Source organism: Mytilus californianus, unplaced genomic scaffold (genome assembly GCF_021869535.1).
Source record: "Mytilus californianus isolate M0D057914Y unplaced genomic scaffold, xbMytCali1.0.p SCAF_41, whole genome shotgun sequence".
NCBI classification, from domain to species: Eukaryota; Metazoa; Mollusca; class Bivalvia; order Mytilida; family Mytilidae; genus Mytilus; species Mytilus californianus.
In genome coordinates this window covers 1225531-1246427 of record NW_026262692.1, presented here as the reverse complement: position 1 = coordinate 1246427, position 20897 = coordinate 1225531, and the positions used below count along the sequence as shown (strand labels likewise).

Sequence of the window (20897 nt, the reverse complement as noted above, 5' to 3'; positions counted from 1 at the left end):
GTATGTTGTCGTTTGTTTTTGTTGCAGTTTAGTGTTTCTTTTGTTCCGTGGTTTACCTCTTATATTTGATGAGTTTTTAACCCGGATTTGTTTTCTCTTCGTCCATTTATGACTTTTGAACAGCAGTATACTTTATGTTTCTACCCTATATTTATGACCTCCATCGTTTGCCTCGGTGAATATAAAATATCTTGGGTTGATAAATCACATTACCAATTGAGATCGGAGGTCAATAATTGTATAAAAGTATCATATTCTTGTAACTCTATGTTATACTCAAACCTTGACACTTATATTTCAACATGTTCCACCTTTTTAAAAAATAACATAAAAAACTACGTTACCAAACAAATAGCGAAACAATTCTGTTACTTAGTTAGTTATAACCTTGTAACCATATCATCGTGTACTTACATGCCTTTCGTTAAATTAAAGCTTCTGCAAATTTGAGCTAATTATATTGAACATATTTTATAACTCGTAAGCTGAAATCTCTATCTGTCGTTTTGTAAAAAGTAACCATACGGATTTGTAACGCACAAAAGTAAGTGTAATTATAATCTCATTAACAGACAATTATCCAATGTGGAAGATAAAATATACACACTACGTGAACAAGGCAGTTTATAGAAATGAAGAGCAACGCATGGTTAAGTAAACGTAACAGCGTTCTCTCTTGTCTGGTAATTATGAATAAATATACGAACCGAAATATATCAGTTAAATACCTAAAGAAATTATGTAATGTTCGACTCTTTTTTAAGCTACATCGACAACAATCAGATTCCTGAAGTCCCGGTAAACTCATTTGTAGATTGTGGACTACTGATTCAATTGTAAGTATATATAGTATATATTCATATCGTATTAACCGTATAGTAAAACTTTCGAGAACAACACACAACCATAACGGTATCAAATGATGCTCTCACACAAATTGAAATGCTTTTTTTCCCGTACGACAATACACATATGAAATGAATTATATATTCAACTTCTCAAGCGTCATTTAATTCCTAAAATTAAACTATGCAATCCACATTTTCTTCATAATGTTTTTTTATGGGAATACATTGTTAAATAAATGATAATTTCTATGCATTGATTTAAATTGTAATATAACACACCAAGGGGTTTCATTGCTTTTCAAACAAAAGACCGACGGTAGACATTTGAACGGCAGTGCGATAAAACATGAACGGATTAATAACTATGATTATTCATTTAAGTGAAATGAAAGTTGAACTTTTGCTATATTAAGTACAACAATAACACGATCTGACTATGTACTTGTATAACTGTTGACCGTTATGAAATTACCGATTCACAAATGATATCAGATATGTTCCTTATGTCGTAACTACAAACCGCTTCCCTTCTCACGAATGTTACCTACCAAATGAGACTATTTACCGGAATTGTAGTAACTTGAGCAACACAACGGGTGCTAAATGTACAGCAGGATCTGCCGACCATTAAGGGCACCTGAGATCACCCCCAGTTTTTGGTGGGGTAAGTGTTGCTTAATCATATTTGTTTGCCTTTTGTACTATTTATTGTCCGTTTGTCTCTTTGCTTTTTAACCATGGCGTAGTCAATTTATTTTTACTATTTATGAGGTTGACTGTCCCTTTAGTGTTTTTCAACCCTCTATTAGACACCTTCTGACGACTCTTTTTTGCTTGCAACGTCAAATTGTGTATGTATGGGGGGGGGGGGGGGGGGATTTGCATATGAATTTTGTTGTCGACTCTCCCTTAACACCATTTGCGAGTATGGTCTTTAGGAACGATGATGATCCGTCAGAAGGCGACAATAAATGACTGACCCGTGTAAAGAGAGAGCCATATCTCTTGCACGTAAAAGACACCCTTGTAGTTTTCGAAAAAAAGAGCAGGCTAATGCCGCTACAAGGAAACACTCGCACCCGCAAAGTGGAAAGGAATTAATATAAGTTGCAATAACTTGTTTCCCAATCCGCTATAAAATAAATATGTTTAAATTAAACGTATGACGATATGCTATTGTTCTACTCCACTACTTCTATTTTGACTGGATATAAACTCTTTGAATATCATTATGTAAACTAAATATCAAACTTGTGAAATTCGTTTGAACTCTCGCTTAGAATATCGAGGGTATCAAAAGAGGAAATATATCTAAGTTTATTAATCACTCAAGACTTGAAGCTATATAGGTCACTGTATAAAGATGATTGGTCGTGCGCTCTAAAAAGCAGTCATCCTGGTTAAGTTTTAACAAATATAACTTCAAATTTAAGAACTACAGTTGGTTCATGTGTAAATAAAAGATATTTTGAATAGATTGATTTCGTTTCAGTTATCTTAAATCATAACATTATTTTTAAGTCATTATATTTTTTTAAATTACACGGAGGGTTGGAAAATAAGTATCAGTGCTGTTTGAGGCTAACACTTGAGTCAGAGAACTCGTCAGTAGTTCTCGTATGACATATTTTCAATGTTGATCGGCACTTGATAAAAGTGGTTTAATGATAATCACGTGCATGTGTCTGTACAGTGTTTTGTTGATGTTAACTCGGAACTTTTGACATTTTGGCATAGTGTTTGGACAGTTGTCTGTAATTGAATACGAAAAGCTGCCATCTAGGTTACAGTACGTTAGTGAGATGTATGGTTAGATTGAAGTCTAACCCATATTTATTTTGTTCGTAATAATCGTTGACCTTGTTAGGCTAATTAATTTGGTAAAATTATATTTGTCAAAGGCTGCAGTTGTAAGTGTTGTACTGTTATTTGATGAATTGACATATTCCACATATATAATCTTTTCATTTTAGGTATCTGCATTACAACAAAATTTCTGCAATAGAACCACACACTTTTGCGAATCTTCTAAATCTTCAACGTTTGTGAGTACCTGATACTTTTTTTTTTTATTTCTATCAACAGAACGGAAGAATCGATATAATCCTTGATATCGTCTAGATGTAATCATTAAATATAGATCAATGTGAGACCATTAACAATGAACTAAATTCAGTCTTTAACAAATATGTAAAAGCTAACACATGTATGAACAGAACAGAATTGGACAGAATCTGAAAGGATTAAAAAAACTAACATCCTTTGTTATGCTTGATCGATAAAAAAGAACTATGAACCACGCCTAATTGCCGTCTGAAAAAACCCCGCTTTACATCTAAGGTTAATTTGGCGTTGATAGTTCATGGATGTTAAGATAAATCAAACAATTTTGAAAAAAACATTTGATTCTCTATCTTGGGACTTTCTGGTGTCAGTTTTTCAATTTTCCAACTTTGGTGAATCCATTATTAACTGGGTTAAAGTATTTTATAATAATATCTCATCTGCAGTCATTCAGGGGAAAATCTTTCAGACTTTTTTCAAATAGGACGTGGCTGTAGACAAGGGGGTCCCTTATCACCCTCCCTTTTTATTATTTATGCAGCCATTTTGGCAATTCGAATACGGGGGGGGTAGATATATTACTGGTATAACTGTGACTAAGATAGTTTGCAGATGATACATCACTTATTGTAGATGGAAGTGAACAGTCCTTAAATGAAACTTTAAATGAATTAGATTGGTATGCAAAACTGTCAGGGCTAAATATAAACTTTTCTAAAACACAGGTAGTTTGGATTGGGAGTGAAAAATACTGTAGTGATAAACTTTGTCCAAACAGAAATTTATCCTGGGTACAACATTTTTTAAGTTATTGGGTATTAATTTTGACGTTGATCATGATAAAATTATTAACATTAATTATTGCAGATAAGAAATCTAATTAAGATATGGTCAACAAGAAATCTTACAGTAATAGGTAAAAATACAGTTAACTCTGATTTTACCTGTCCTTAATCACCTTATAATTACATTGTCAAATCCAAATTAAGAACTTGTGAAAAAGATCAATGAGCTTATTTGTAAATTGATTTGGAATTCACCTGTTCATAGAGTCAAGAAAGAGCAAACAGATTACAGTGAAGGTGGATTTAAAATGATCAACCTTAGCTCCTTTATCACAGCCCTCAAATCTACTTGGGTTAGAAAACTTTTCAAATCTGACAATAAATGGAAAAATGTTTTATTTTCCATAATAAATCAAGAACAAATATTTAAATTTGGAAATGGTTATCTGTCAAACATTAATGTAAATATGAAAAAAAATTTGGCATGATGTATTCCATGCATGGGACATTGTTATTGATAAAGATGAAAACAATACGTGGGAATATTTTTTGTCAAGTCCACTGTGAATGAACAATTGTATAAAATCGAAAATAAACCTGTATTTCGATAAAACTGGTTTAATAAAGGAATATTTTTCATTAACAACATTGTATCAGATGCTGAAAAAATTCTCAGTTTGGAACAGTTAGAAGAAACATTAAAAATTGACAGATATGTTATGAAATACAACAGCATAATTTCTGCTGTAAAGAATGCAAGAAAGGGCTATGTTTTTGATAATTATAAACTAGTCACTCCATTTGTTCCTTCATTTGCCAAGATTTTTTTTAAAAGCTCAAGGGGAACTAAAGACATGTATTCACTATTAATTAGAAATAATATAGTTTCAACGGGTCAGAAAAAATGGGATCAAATTTTAAATGTAGATGAAAATGAACGGAGATTAATTTTCAAATTACCTTTTGTAGTCACAAAAAATACCAAACTGCAGTGGTTACAATATAGAATAAATCAGCATACTTTAGGTTGAACCAAAATTAATGTCACTGACAATCCAATTTGTACATTTTGCCAAGAAGAAGTAGAAACTATTGTACATGTATTTTGGAATTGTGAAATTGTTCAAACATTCATTGATGAAATTGATTCATGGTTTTTGTCTAATGGTATAAGTGTTCCATTTACCATAAAACATTTTCTGTTTGGGGAAATTACAAAATCATTTAGGGGGAATGCTGCAAATTTGATTTATTTGCAAATAAAACAATATATTTTCTTCAACTGCAAATATTTTAAGAAAGCTTTAACATTGCAGGCAGTGCAGAGTAAAATAAAATATTTATACGGCACTGAAAAATTAATTGCTGTTAAAAATAAAAGAGTAGATATTTTTGACCAGAGTTGAAATGCTTTTGCCATCCATTTTAGCGAATGATCAGTTATTTTTTACATTGTATATGTGTACATAAATTAATAGACATATAATTTTTATATGATATATTGTCTCTTATATGAGAAAAAACTACATGATTCATCTGTGCAAATAAATTACCAAAACAAACAAAACAACTTTTAATTTATTTGAAATTGATCTGATTATCTATCTTTCAATTATTTTTTATTTTAGTTTTTTTTTGTTTTTTTGTTTTTTTTCATTATTTTTTATCCTATCTTATATATCTTTATATTTTACTACTAAAACAACACAAATTATATATTTTTCATAACCTGTGCATTTGTTATATTAGATAATTATATGTTTGATAGTCTTAATGGTAAACTTCTTTATTGATATTACTGACATTGTATATAATTTTTTTACGTATGGAAAATTGTAGATATAGTACTAACAAAAACTAACACCCGTATAAATATGTTATTTACTAATGTAAACGAGAAAATATGATAAATTAAAAAAATAAAAAAAAAAAAAAAAAAAATAAATCAAACAATACACAAGGTAACGATGGCTAAGCTTAAGCTTAATTAAACATTTTACTGAAATTCAGCTTTTCTGCTCCTCAAAGTCAGTATTTCTAATTGTTACATTGTGATTTTAAAAATGAACATTTTGAACAAATTGTGTTATCTTCTCTTTTTAAGATATCTGTACAGTAATGTACTATCTAAAATAGAACCGTACACTTTTGTGAATCTTCCAAATCTGCAATATTTGTGAGTACCTGGTAATTGTTGTTATTTCAATCAACATAACTGAAAATTTGACTTGTACATTATATAGTATAGATGTAATTAAAGTATATGTCAATGACAGGCTTTTAACAACGAGCAAAACCCATACTGAGACAAACCCATTGCACATACTACCACATATTAAAAATGAAATGACAGTACCTGATAAGAGTCAAACGAGAAAACCAATTGTCTTGTCTATATAAAAGCAAGAAAAAAACCAAAAACAACCGAAAGTTTGTCCTATTGTCTACTAAAATCCTGATGTATGTATTTGTTAATCATAACGTTAATAAACAATAATTGTTAACATACATAATGGATTAAAAAAAGATGCAATGTAAGGCTTACCTCAAGCTTCATTTTGCCGTTTGGAAAGCCTTGTTTTTTTTCAGTTCCTGAGACAATAGCAACGTAATCTTAATACAAGTATCTTACGCGTAAGAAAATAAAAGTAGTAAGGAGGGAAGCTGGTGATGCACGTTGAACTATACTATACTTTATAAAATTGAAATTACTATAAAATGTATAAAACAAACAAGCATGAAAAAATTTGAATTTGCTACGGTACTAATTAAAAAAGAGGGACGAAAGATACCAGAGGGACAGTAAAACTCATAGATAAAAAAAAACTGATAACGCAATGGCCAAAAATAAAACGACAAACAGATAAATAATAGTACAGATGACACAACAAAGAAAAATAAAGACTAGGCAACACGAACCCCAACAAAAACTGGGGGTGATCTCAGGTGCTCTGGAAGGGTAAGCAGATCCTGATCCACATGTGGCACCCGTCGTTTTGCTTATGTCATTACAAATCCGGTTAATAGTCTCATTCACTAGGTCACATTCGTGAAAAGGGAAGGGTATTGTAGTTACGACATCAGGAACATATCCGATATAATCTGTGAAACGGCTATTCCATAACGGTCAACCAACTCGTGATGGCGTCCGTAAAATTTACAAAGGGATGACTTCAACTTCACCATTTGGAACTCTTGGTTTAATACCTTCCTTGTGAACAGCAATCCTCTATCAAAGACATCATGATAGGAAATACAAGCCCGGGAATATCGTATTAATTAGGAGATATATACTGGAATGTTGCTACATAGCAATAGAACGTTCAGAATTGGGAAGCTGAAATCATCTCTTTTGTCGTAAAGTTTATACGGTATGTTTTTGTTTATCCTATATAAATCTTCATAATCTAACACATATCAAGTTATGTAGCATATATAATAAGGACATTGTCAGTTTTGAGTTGTAACCATAAATAAAGACTCGTTTTCAATGGTTATTCATTCAATGGTTCAAAAAGACTATGATTATATTTGATTTACCTTATCAGTATTTGGCACTACATTTTATAAATTTTAGGTCCTCAATGCTCTTCAACTTTGTACTTTTTTTATATGTGCGTTACTGGTGAGTCTTATGTAGACGAAACGCGCGACTGGCGTATTGAATTATAAGCTTTGTACCTTAGATATATATTTACCTGAACAATATCTTGTTATTAATGCAAGTATAGAAGATGTCACGTATCGTGTCGAAAAACCCATTGTCCGTCCGTTTGGAGATCAATAATTTTACAATTATTTGTGTACAGTCGACGTATTTTTTTTATAAGATTCAACAGATTTAAACATCGGTAATTTGTGTCCCAGATTATTATCATTTTGTTAAATGCGTTTATTTTATTTTAGCAAAGCATGTTCGTTTTCCATTTTAGATATATAAACGACAACAAGATACGGTCACTTGAAAGTACTACGTTTATCAACATGACAAACTTGTATCAATTGTAAGTTGTGATAGAATTATTATGCTTTTTTAAACTTGCAGCATCCTTCAATGTAACTTATTTATGAATAAAGTTATTACGCGCATTATGTCTGATTTGAAAGTTGATGTCCCAGTTTTTTTATAAATACACATAAATCTACAACAACTATTAAAGACCCGGGATGTTTGCCATTCTTAAGAGATACGTATCTGTTATCGAGGATTTGTATTCACCTTTAGGATTGTTTTGATTATTTTCTTCGTGTGGTTGCAATGTAATTGACCGTAGTCATACATAAAAAATAACTTTGATAAGCTATGTCGTATAATTCACGTGTATAATATCCTTTAATTTATATTTATCTTAAGCATGTTTAGAATTTGGTTCTTTTAAACATATTATTCCTCTTATAACATGTATAATGTAACTCTCAGTTTTAAAAAAAATTGAACGACAAAAAAGCAACTTTTTATTCCTGCGCAATCATTAAACGAAAAGAACTAGTTAGAATATGGCCCAGGTTTAACCAAACATTTTCTAAATAAGGAAATATCTGAGCTAATGATGTGGCAATTGTTTTCCATTTATTTGTTTTTTTTATGGTTTTGATTTTGCAATTTATTTCAAATTTTCAAATCAGCTAGGGTATAAAATGTCCCAAAAATATAGTTTTAAAATTGTCACAATCTGTTGGGATACGTTTTAGACGGCAGCTTAAACTTCAACCTATGACTATGATTTATTTTCCATTAGAGAAAAACGTCGTAATTATTACCAGTGCCTGTCATTGACTTCTGGATATATTCGAATGTTGATGGATATCTTTTTTTTTCTCCCTGAATTTTTGTCTCAGAAACACAAAAGAAAACACTGTTGCTGGAATTATTCTATCTCTTTTATATATCTTCAAAACAATATAATACCATTATCACTTTATCAACATGATAAACCTGTATACATGTATATGTATTTATTTTTCCCCTTGACATTAAATTTTCTTTTCAATCAATTATTGTATCAAATTAAAACTAAACATAAAAATCTTATGTGTTTGACAATTTAGCTAGAGTTTCGAAATACTTATACAAAACTGGTTTAAAATGGTAATGTTTTATTTGATATGATGGGGGTAAATCACAACAGCGCGTCCAAAGAATGGATTTTATTATTGTTAAATACCACTTTGTCAATACCAACAATGATGTGCGCGGATATCATAAACTTAATAGTCGGTGTTTCTGTACCACCACTGTCTCGATGCCAATACTAATGCACTGATAGTCTCGATGGTATCATTAGCTCATTGGTCATGGGTTTTGAACAGGAGAACAAACGTATTAACAATAATGGTGTAATCTTAGTCTCTTAGGCCTTAAACAATGAACAACACCGAAAGCTATAAATTATATCAAATGCAGTTGGTAGATACTGATCAGGACAGATGAATGCGCCACACCAAATAGCATGCTACATTAATGCTTGATTCAATATATAAGTTTATACAAATTTATAGATCCCGTGGTCGAGGCAATGAAATGTTGATGCATACATGTAAACATCACGTGTATATAAGTATGCATTACATAAGACGTTGCTATACCTTGTAAATTGGTTAAACTAACACACAAATAAATCGAACAAATTATTACGTTATTTATAATTGTTCACTCATTTTAAGTCATATGAAACGAGTGACTGGTGACAAATAATGTTTATCCAATTCTTGAACCAATGCATGTATATATCATAAACTTAGTTTTCTATTTTATCATTTTTTACGCATCTTTATCTGTTAAGATGTAAAAGTAAGACATGTATGACAAATAATTAATTGTCGAGTTTTGAAGCCGATTGTACACAATCAACAAAGAAGCATGGATATTGAGCACGTGTATAACATGAACATAGATACTAGTTTATGTCAATGACTGATCTATGCGTATTGCGATCACCGGATTTGTACGAGAAAGGTCACGCTTAGTTCACTGCATACGGAAAACATATCGACGAATTGTTTACTTGAGGCCAGCAATTAAAATAAGGAAATTTCTTTTAAATTTCGACAAATCATAGAATTTTCTTGAGAAAAAAGTATATGCACATAAGTTTTATAATACAAACTAGTCATTTAGTTATAAAACAACATATGCATCATTTTTTTTAATTTGAAGTTTCATATCACTTTAATCTGTTTATATAAATAATTTGTTACAGTTAAGCGCAATTGTTGTATCGTTCTAGATATCTTCACTACAATAATATACGGTCATTGGAGAGTAATACATTCACAAATATGATAAGCTTGAATACCATGTAAGTCATTATGTTATTATAATGTTTTGTTTCTTAAACTTTTATTTTCCTTATAATTTACTCATTTATATATTGTTGATCCAATTAAACAAAAGAGAAGTAAGACCAATAGTTATGCTAGTTTTGGACACTTAATACATACAATTCAATGTATTTCTACTACTAATGACTGAAAGTAGTTAAGAACCTATCATACTGCAGGAATACATGCATATGTTGAAGACTGCTGACTTCTAGAAAAAACATTGTTTTTCGTTTCGTTTAGTTATCATCAGATTACGTCTATCTTACACTATCTTTTTTTTTTACGTAGTCTTTAACATGTAAAATTATGAAACTCATATCAATTATATTGTCAATAAACAATTATTGAACGAGGAAAGGTTGTCCTTTATAAATTTTACTTTTTTGTAAGATTCACAATAACGACCGAACAAATGTTCATACAATTATGTGATCTTTCCTTTTTCTTGCGGTATCAGAAAGCAGCTGTTCAATGCATAACAGTTTTAGTTTTATCTTATACTTGTATTTATTTGCAAATTAAATATATGGAGATGTAGTAAAAAGTAAACGAAAAACAAAAACCCAAGGGACATATTAAAAATATATAGAGAAGATAACATGTATGTTATACATATTACAGATATTTACGTGGAAACAATATTAGCCATATCGAAGAACAATGCTTTTGGGAACTTACCATCTTTGTCTTCGTTGTAAGTTTATATTCATATTTACGAATGCAGAAAACATATATATGTCAACTATAATATAAATAGCTATTTAACATCTATGATTGCGTTTACGAAATTTTATAAAAACTTCCGAAGTATAAATGCCAGCTGATGAATTACATGTTACAATTATAGATGTTGGCTACTGTCATCTTGTGCATTTCCTTTAGTTTGCTGTTATTGATAATTTTTGTTCGAAAAACACTTTTTCGTTCATCAATTGATGTGATTTGTTATAACTTACACATTTGTCTTTTATAACACGAAGATTACGTTAGGATCAGTTATATATCCCCTCTTTTGAAATGTAAATTAAACCACAAAGATTACGTATGGATCAGTTATACCCCCTCCTTAGACATGGCAGTACACAATTTAATTGGACACGTTGAGTGATCTTATACAACCTGTCTGTTTTGTATTAAAACAATGTTCTTAACATAATAAGACATTTTCAACATCAAGAATATTACTTATAAAATGACTACATTTGTATTCAACCATATGCTGATAGGGTAAAACTATCAACCAACGACTTAGATCTTGTTTAGTGACATAAACACGACAAAATATCTGACTGTTATTTATCACGTGGACAGGTAGCTTGACATTCCCTTTAATTTACAGTTCAAATATCAATGATGCAGTTGATAGTTAAATTAGTAAGTGTTCGATGTTTATGTTTGAATTCAGTGCATATAATACACGGTTAATCAAAAAACATTTCTTATTTGTTTGTGCAATGTTTCGGCAGTCACGAAAAATGTTAACTACATTCATTGGTAATATATATATAAAACAATTCTGTTTGAAATGATATTGTCTAAGTTTAAAAACAAAATTAATACAAAAAAAACCCCAGAAAGATAGAAAAAAAAAAAAATGAAACAAATAAATAGAGCACAAAACAATAAAATGCATAGGGTCAACAAAGAAGTTGGATTGGATAAAAAAAAATGAATACATCAGATTAATGAAAAAACAAACTCTACTCGATACCTACGTAAGTATACAGAGCTGTTCCCAAGATATATGGTCAATGTTGAATCTTGAAACATCAGTTTAAGGGCCGAACAGTTAGACGTAGGCAACAATAGGTTACATGTGTTCCATATCTCATCAATCTATTAAACGGAAAAATAATAATCAGGTAAAATACAAAGTAAATGAGGGCATTGAATTATAACCAAAAGGAGATAGACCGGTTGTGATGACACAATTAGCGCATTCTGCATTATTGCATTATTTATCATTATACTTCGTTTGTTATCTTGCATTACATGTAATTACCCCAACTTGTATATAGAACAAACGAACTTTAGAAAATATAATGTAACGTTCTATAAATACCAACCAGTTGAATATTCGTTCAAAGCCGTTATGCCGATAAACAAACACCGATTGAGTATGTAAATCCATGCTTGAATTATATCATGAGTGCATAACTTATGTTGTCAGTACAAGGTATTATGATAATCGCTTTAACTTAAATGTTAAATATACATGTATGTGCTGTTATTGATTCACTTAACATTTTATATTACAGTTTGAAACTCACTTTTTATTGTTTACGTCTCAATGCAAACTTACAACACCAGCTATTTTTATGTACAGATAACCTGCCGTATACTAACAGGAATAAGTAGTATCATTCTTAAATTAACTACATGTATTGATAACTATTACAATTTGCAGAAAAATTTGGAAAACACATATAAAAATGACTGTGCTGAATTATTATTAAAATAGTATAGCAGTTGTCGCAATCGTGAAAATTGTCTGCGATAAAAAAACAAAAAAGAGGGACCCAAGCAGTACTAGCATATTATTTTTGAATAACCTGTTTTGTGTGTGTATGAATACTTATCAATTACTACTAAATTTTAAATGCATATATTCATTTGTTAAAAAATAAAGTTGTATTGTAACCATGGTTTAATTACTTGTATAAGACATGTAGTTGGTTAGGATGATTATTAAAGATAGTGCAATCGGAATGTCAATTTGTAATTTTTGTCGACAAAACTTGTGTTTGTGAATGCACATTAAAATTACTACACCTTAAACGGAATGTGTTGTCATTATTTTCTGTGATTTAGAAACAATGTGTCAACCTTTTAACACATGCATTGTTATAAGTCTGTTTTTTTTTCTTTCTTTTTTTTCTTATTTGCTTTCACATACTTAAATAACGTCTCAAGGTTATACATTGTTAATCCTTTATTGTTATATTTTGTTAGTAATAACATGCTATTTTTGTTTCAATACAATTATCACAATAAACATATTCATGTACTATTTGTTTTTGTCATTGCATGATTCTACAATAACAAGAAAAAGAATCGACATACATATCTGTAAAGGAAGATAAAGTTTCAGTGTTGCCGTACTAACACACACAAACGAATGCAGTAAGTTCAGATGTTATAATAATATTATGATACGATTTATAAAACGAAGTATAGTTTCCAATGCTTTATTTTTCTGAGAGATTTGTGTTGTCCCTAGATCTACATCAACAGTCACACTTTGCCTTTTTTAAATTATGATTTAATCATATTATCAGTACAATTTAATGTCCTCTCATACAAAATATCGTCTAATGAAAATATATATTGAGAAAGCATACATTATTGTGTAGTAATGATCAAGCGTTGTTAGAAAGAGTATGGTTATAGATTGTTTGCTTGTGTTCCAGTTTACAAAAAGGTTAATTTTCAATTAATAATATTTATATGATAGAACGTGTTTCACTAATACTCATGAGGACGTTTTGATTGAAAGAGCTGTTTTTAAAAGATAATTCCGCAATATTAACTGGCACTATATAATATAACAAAAACACTAAGCTCAAACTAATGCTAACAGGAGGACTGTCATATTTGTATATTGTTTAACAAGTGCAACTTGTATATGAGTATTTGTTTCATTTAGCACTTATTAAATTCTAGTTTTACAAGAATATTATTGAACAATTGTTTTATTTTTTTGGGATATCAGTCTTGGCTGTTCTCAACGCGTTTTTAAAGGTAACAGACGTATAACGCTGTTCAATAGCCATAAATCAATTAAGCGAACATAAATTCGGGTCGCAAACCAAAACCGAGGAAACACATCAACTATAAGAGCAAATCAACAGAATGATAGAAACAATGAAATAATACAAAATAAATTTCAACATACATTTATACAGATTATTTGATAACAAGTGCCAACTTCCTGACTTTATACTATACATTTTAAAAAACCGAATGGTTTAATGGCTAGCCAAACGTCCAGCTTATATGGCAATGTAATAAAATACCACTAAAATTACAACATGTACGTGACAGGAACAAGTAAACGTCAGAACACTCAGAACAGAGAAATACGTATTTAAATAATATAAAAGTTCATTACAAAATATAAACCACAGAATAACATTAAACACACTTTCATTCATTTACACCTCAATATAATTGATTTGTCCGTCACCCGAATGTACCAACGCCCCAAAAAAGTGACGTCACATGATGATTTCTATAAATAGAATATGCAATTATGATAAAGTTTGTAATGGTATTATGTTATGTATTTTTTTTAACAATTACAAGCATATTATTATCTCAGCAATGGTGTAATTGTTTTTTTTTAACCATATAAAAACAAAGGATATGGGTTATTCGTCCATTACAAAAAATCAGTTTATGCAATTCAAACTTGCACATACAAACATATTATAAAAATAGTAGTTTAACCACAAACGGTAATACATTACACTATATGCAGCCAGACAAAAAAATCAACATCAAACCTAAATACAGTGATGTTGGATGTATAAATACCAAGACACGTCAAATAGCAATGCGAATTCACACTCGGGGAAAACAATTATATTCGTTATTTTGCATACTAGACGACGTAGATAGTACACCAAAGTACGTGTAGAAGTGTCGTTAGTTAGTTTAGACACGGGCGTATCGTATAGATAAAAAAAACTCGTTATGGTGTCCACAAAATTGACGGAGTGTCATTTTGATTCTTTCATCCTCATATTTCTGTTAGAGCAGTTTCTGATTAACGAGCACTATCATGTATATGAAGTCCTTCTAGTGTGAAGATTCACGAGCATAGAATATCAACTGAGATATGTAAACACCACACGATGGGACAGAGGGTATGTTACTGTTAAGAAATGGGAAATTAATTAATGGGTAGTTGAAGTCGTCCCGCTTGTCATATATGTTAGTGTGATGTCGTCAATCTGTGTCAATATTGAGGAAAGAACAAGGAATAAAGCAGTCCTTCTAGTATCATTAGTATATTTAATTTCAAGATAATAAGGATATATGAGATGTTAATTACTGACTTAATATTGGTTATTTTGTGATTGGACATAATCAATATATCTGAAAGTGAAATTTAAGAATTTCACAAGGTGCTTTTTCTGTTTGTGCGTTATCTGTTTCTGAATAAGTTCTGCACCATACGAGTACATACACGAATTGTCCATTAGAGGTGTACAAATAGTACCCATTGGAATAATTTCATCGCAGTATATTTTTTTCTGATTTAACCAGTGTGGTTCTTCACAAAAAAAGAATCATTATAACCCAAAACAAGAAATTTAAATATTCAATTCTCATCTGTTTTGCATAAGCTTTGCTAAATATTAGTAGTCGCTATCGATAACATGGTATCCATGTATGTTACAGACTTTTGATAATGTGTGATTTAAAAGTAGGGGAAAACGGATTTGAAGTTGAACAAACCGCAAATTAACACTTGCGAATACAGACCAATTTAATATTATATATGACCAAGGACTGATCAAATAGTTGTATTTACGTTTAGTTAACTTACTTTCAAACTAATTAAAGTATGTCGTACATAGTTTTCGAGTTTAGGTTGCATTGAGTTTTCAGTATAGTTTTAAACATATATGATTATTTCATTTTAGATAAAACAAACAGCACAAGCGTTATTATACCATACACTATCTAACTCTAATTGGTATGGTTTGTGTATACATTTGAAGAAAAGTACATGCTTTTAGTTTATCTTTTTTGTAATAATTTTAATTGATTGTTTCCAATTCTTTTTAAATTTTTTTATTGGTTTGTGTGTTTTCTCATTTAAGTTGTAAAACAAGCTACTAGGAAGTTTGCTTGAGTGAGGAACATATTATGACATTCTCGTAGAAAGTACACGCAACCAGCATTACGCCTTCAAACAACATAGATTGGTTCAAAGCAAAAAATAATGTTCACACATACGCGGTATGCAGTTGAAAACGGCTACGTCATACCAGTGATTTAACCAAAGAAATGACAGCAACCATATTGTGACATATTTTTAAATATTTTTTTTTTCTATACATTAAATGATGTTTGTGAATATGCATTTTATACTTTTTTGTAATCAATTAGAGTATATATCTATTTCGATATTTTGTCTTGTTTTGTTTTCAATAAGAATCAAACAAAGCAATGTGTTTGATAATCGATAATAAAGGAATCCAACAAATTATTTCTAGGCTTTTTGTTTTTAAAAATCAAGTAATCAAGAAATGCAAGATGCTAGACAGTTATTCAAAGTTGGTTTTTTTGTTTCGCTTTCGTTGATTTTTTGTTAATTACAAAACCATAAATTAATGTGCAAGAGGCGTTCAATTGGCATTTTTAGAAGTTGCATACAGTATTTTTTAAATATGTGTGTAAGATGTTTGGACTAAATTTGTGTCACCTAATTTCTCATTGATTTTACATATTTCATTGTTGTGTCGAGATATTTAAAAAAATGCAGATTTTGCAAATATTGGATATGATAACGTAGAGTGAATTTTTATAGTTTGTATTCTTCCAAATGCGGTCAATGTATCAAATGCATGTTTCTTGCATAAGTCCAAGTACAACGGTTACCATTGAATACGATTACACATATAGTACAAAACAAATAAACATACGTTCGGCTCCACTTTAAAAACATGTTGTAAGATTAGAAAATTTCCAAGTTGTTCTAAAATTATTCATCAAAAGATTAATATTTTGGACTGATATAGACACTAACTAAAATATAGATCCGTCGTGTTTTGTTTTTTATGAAGTAGGATAAATGGTGAAGGGAGGCTTACATTAGCATGATTAGTGTCATATTTATATTTATATGAATCCGTAATGCAAAAGGAATTCTTAAAGGCAAAACAAAAGGGAAGTTTGACGTCATTTGTCCATATTCCGTAATCTTTATCACATAAACATGTCACTTAAAACTTATATATATATATATGTAGGAATGGACAAACCATATTGAATATGCTTTTGCAAATAGCCAAATATTTTAATTACATTAGAGACTTATCTTAGTAATGTGTTTCCTTAATAGAGTGTTTATCCTAGTATAATATTTGTCATATCTAGAAGCTTTCATTATAGACATATTCAAGCATAACAAACAAGTGTGTATTACTACTGAAAATATAGTTGAGATAAAACAGACACTCAACAGTGTATAGCAACTATCTCCAAGCTTTTAACTTGTGATTTACGCCAAACCAGTAAGGACTTTAACTAAACGTTCCAAACGTCAATGGCAATGTAAAAATACCATATATATGTATTACAACCGTCTTTCCCAATGAGTTTTACATACATTCGCCTATATGAAAAAAACATTTGATACCCAATGTTTGCGCGATCAAATTAAATTGGGAACTGTTGAGCCAATTACCTGTGTGTTAAAATGGTATTTGAATACTTACATGTATCAAAGAAACCTTCAACAGCTATATAAACGATATAACAGTTTATTTTGTGGAGTAATAGATCAACAAATACTTGCAGCTGGCAAAAGAGAGGCGCCATTTACTAAAACGTCATGCAAACTTAAAATTCGAGAATGTTTACATAAATCAGGCCGATCGCTTTATTGTTTGATTTGTTTTACATGTGTCATTGCGGGACATGTTCTTAGTGACTTTGTCATTTGGTCTCTGGTAAAATGTGGTCTCATTGGCAATTATTCCATATGTTCTTATCTTTATTTCTATTTTATTGTATAATTTGTTACACTTTTTTAAATACGAATTATTAATTTTCAACGATATAGCATAAGGCAGATTCCATATAAGAAATTGAAATGTCTGTCAAAATGAATAAATAAATAAAAATAATAATTACTGTTATTTTAAAGATAATCTGTGAATGTTTTGAGGAATAATGATGTTAGAAGAAATTATAAAAATAATTTTTGGATATGATTGTTTCCATTTAAAGTAGAAATGATTAAAACAAGTTGAAAAAATGCAAAAATTTTGACAGAATTAACTCCCATTTTTTTACACAATGTTTATGTGTTGCAATGCTTTATGTTGACACTTGTATACTGGTATTTACTAGTGTAGTCTGGTGATTCAAACATCCCTGTTCCCAAATTTGTTACTTTTTTTAGTCAAAAACATCTGTGATATATATTTTTTTTTCACTTTCAAATATCTTGCTTTATAGCTCAGTGTCTGTCAATAAATCTTATGTCAGGAACATCGCTGTAAAAACTTTCAAAATCATTGTAGGTTCCAATATATGCCAGTTAAAACTGTAAGTCATGCTGTGCATAAGAAAAAACACATGTTGATTCTTTCATTTAACTTTATTCAAGCAATATTTTTAACTTATATGTTTCCTGCATAAGATCTGTCAAACTTGTTTTCTTATGTCTGAAACATTTGAATGTGCTAACAGTTAAAGTTCTTTGACCTGTAGTGAAATCTTGTTAGATGTTAGGCTGCAGTATTTTCCAGGAGTTTTAAAAATGACTTTCAACTAGGATTTGATTTCCAATGTCAGTCAAAAAAAACAAATATATATTGTCTGTCAAAATATCTTATGTATGAAAAATCTTATGTCCGAATCAAGTCTGTCAAAATCTTATGTCAGAAACTCAATTTGTCAAATCTTATGTCAGAAATAATAAAGTCTGTCAAATCTTATGTCAGAAAAAATAAAGTCTGTCAAATCTTATGTCAGAAATAATAAAGTCTGTCAAATCTTATGTCAGAAAAAATAAAGTCTGTCAAATCTTATGTCAGAAACAATAAAGTCTGTCAAATCTTATGTCAGAAACAATAAAGTCTGTCAAATCTTATGTCAGAAACATGATATTTAAGGCTTCGTTTATTTAAAAAGGATGATGCTCATAATTTTTTTTTTGTCAAATTGTCTTTATCTTTATTAGTAAAGCATGTATTCAAAAACAGAAGTTCATTGCTTATGATTTTAGCCTATGGGAGTTGTTTCACTTTCTTATATGGAATCTGCCATAATAAAGTAAATACACTCATTATAGATACCGTCATTAAAATGTGGTAATCCATATGCACTCGCATCACAAAAAAAGTTAAAAGACAAAATAACGTACTTAGTTAAAAAGCAGTTAGGACCCAATTCAAAGATGTTTGCCCTATACAAATAGAGTAATTTTGTCAAGGTTAAAACATTCTTAATAATTAAAAAAAAAAGTTTTGATACTTTTTGATTTATGTGTATGTAATAGTTCATACCGATAATAAAGTACTGACAACTAAACATGTAAATCCATTGTTATCCACAAGTTTGAGCATACATTTTGTTTTTTTCATGTTCGATATGTCATTTGTGTAATGCAGTTTAAGTAAATGATATATCTAATTACAAATAATTATTATTCCTTTCAAATACTAGCTAAACACAGTTTTGTGATAACGTTAGTGTGTTTTCTTTTCTTATATCTTCGTATACGACAACATGGTTATCTGTGGTTGGTGAAAGTGAATATGATGATTTAAAAGGTTACATTATCAAATCGATGGGATTAGGTTTAGGCTTGGATTTTGAAAAATCGTAGATTTTGTGTTTCCTTGATCTGAAACCAGTCATCTGATTTTATTTCTGCAGGAAATAGTGATATTTACTCCATCAGTCCTTGATAACATGCAACATAAAATTTACTTAAAGATTTAATTCGTTTTTTTGTTATCGTCACATGTGGATTAACATGATTTCGGCATAAGCAATCATGTTCTCCGTTATTTAGACTGAATTACCAAACTTTTGTCTGGACGCACATCTAAACTTTCGTGAGAAATGATGTGACATTTTGTTAATTTATCGATACACTAGACATTTTTGTGGCCCATAATAGATTGTTGTTCTATGTGAACCAAGACTCCGTGTTGAAGACCGTACTTTGACCTATAATGGTTCACTTTTACAAATTGTGACTTGGATGGAGAGTTATCTTATTTGTACTCATACCACATCTTCTTATATATATGTATCACGATTTTGTGTTCTATTCATATGAGTTCAAAATTAATTACATCAATACATATAACTTATCTTTTACTCTCTTAAATGATCAAATGACCAACTGACAAATATTTCTATTTTTATAGAACGTGTATTTATGATAGGATTGGGTTTCGGGAGGGGGAAATAGTATTTAATTCTGAGTAAGTTATCGGTTTTAAAACTGTATTGCCATTCAAAAGTGAGGAAAAACAATAATTTTGTTCGTTAAATCTGATGAACAATCATCTGCTTTTCCGCGATGAAAATGTCTCGAAAAAGAAAAAAAAATCAAGATAGCTTTCCATTTTTATAAACTAAGTTGGTAATAAAATACTTACAAAGCGACTTAAATTTTTTATACACCGTAAACACTGCATTTGTGTCATGTTTCGTGCAGTAACAGTGATATTTTTATTGTAACTGTATAATAATTAATGAAGCTTATATCTAGAAAAATTAAAGTTTTAGTTCACGTTACAAATAAGACGTAGGTCGTTGCAAAACCAAAACGCATCAGAAAAAGAATATCAAACTTTAGTGTGGTCAGTAAAATTTGATGGAAATTGTTTGGCTTAATTTGAGACGAATTATAAATATACTATATGGTGTGAGGCCTCTATAACCACTTGTTATCCCGTGGAGAATGTCTGTCATAAAGTTGTCACATGTTTAGACGTATACATATATAATCACATAATCTTTAAAATGAATGTTGCACGACGCAATGATGTTTTATTAACGTTAACATATTTAAAAGAATGGTAACTATGTTATAGATAATGCATATTTTAAGTTGTCAGCCCGAGGTGTGTTAAGAAAAACCTTAAAATATGTATTATCTGACTTATATAGCGTCAAC

At 30.0% G+C, this 20897-nt stretch overlaps 2 long non-coding RNA genes across 2 annotated transcripts; both read left to right on the top strand.

Moving 5' to 3' along the window:
* Positions 1 to 564: 564 nt before the first annotated feature.
* On the top strand, positions 565 to 7701 carry LOC127699814 (uncharacterized). The gene is made up of 4 exons (XR_007981220.1): positions 565 to 836; positions 2822 to 2893; positions 5802 to 5873; positions 7630 to 7701. It is a non-coding gene; the product is annotated as an uncharacterized LOC127699814 (long non-coding RNA).
* A 4275-nt stretch (positions 7702 to 11976) lies between these two features.
* LOC127699813 (uncharacterized) lies at positions 11977 to 16241 on the top strand. The gene is made up of 3 exons (XR_007981219.1): positions 11977 to 13144; positions 14778 to 14889; positions 15853 to 16241. It is a non-coding gene; the product is annotated as an uncharacterized LOC127699813 (long non-coding RNA).
* Positions 16242 to 20897: the final 4656 nt, after the last annotated feature.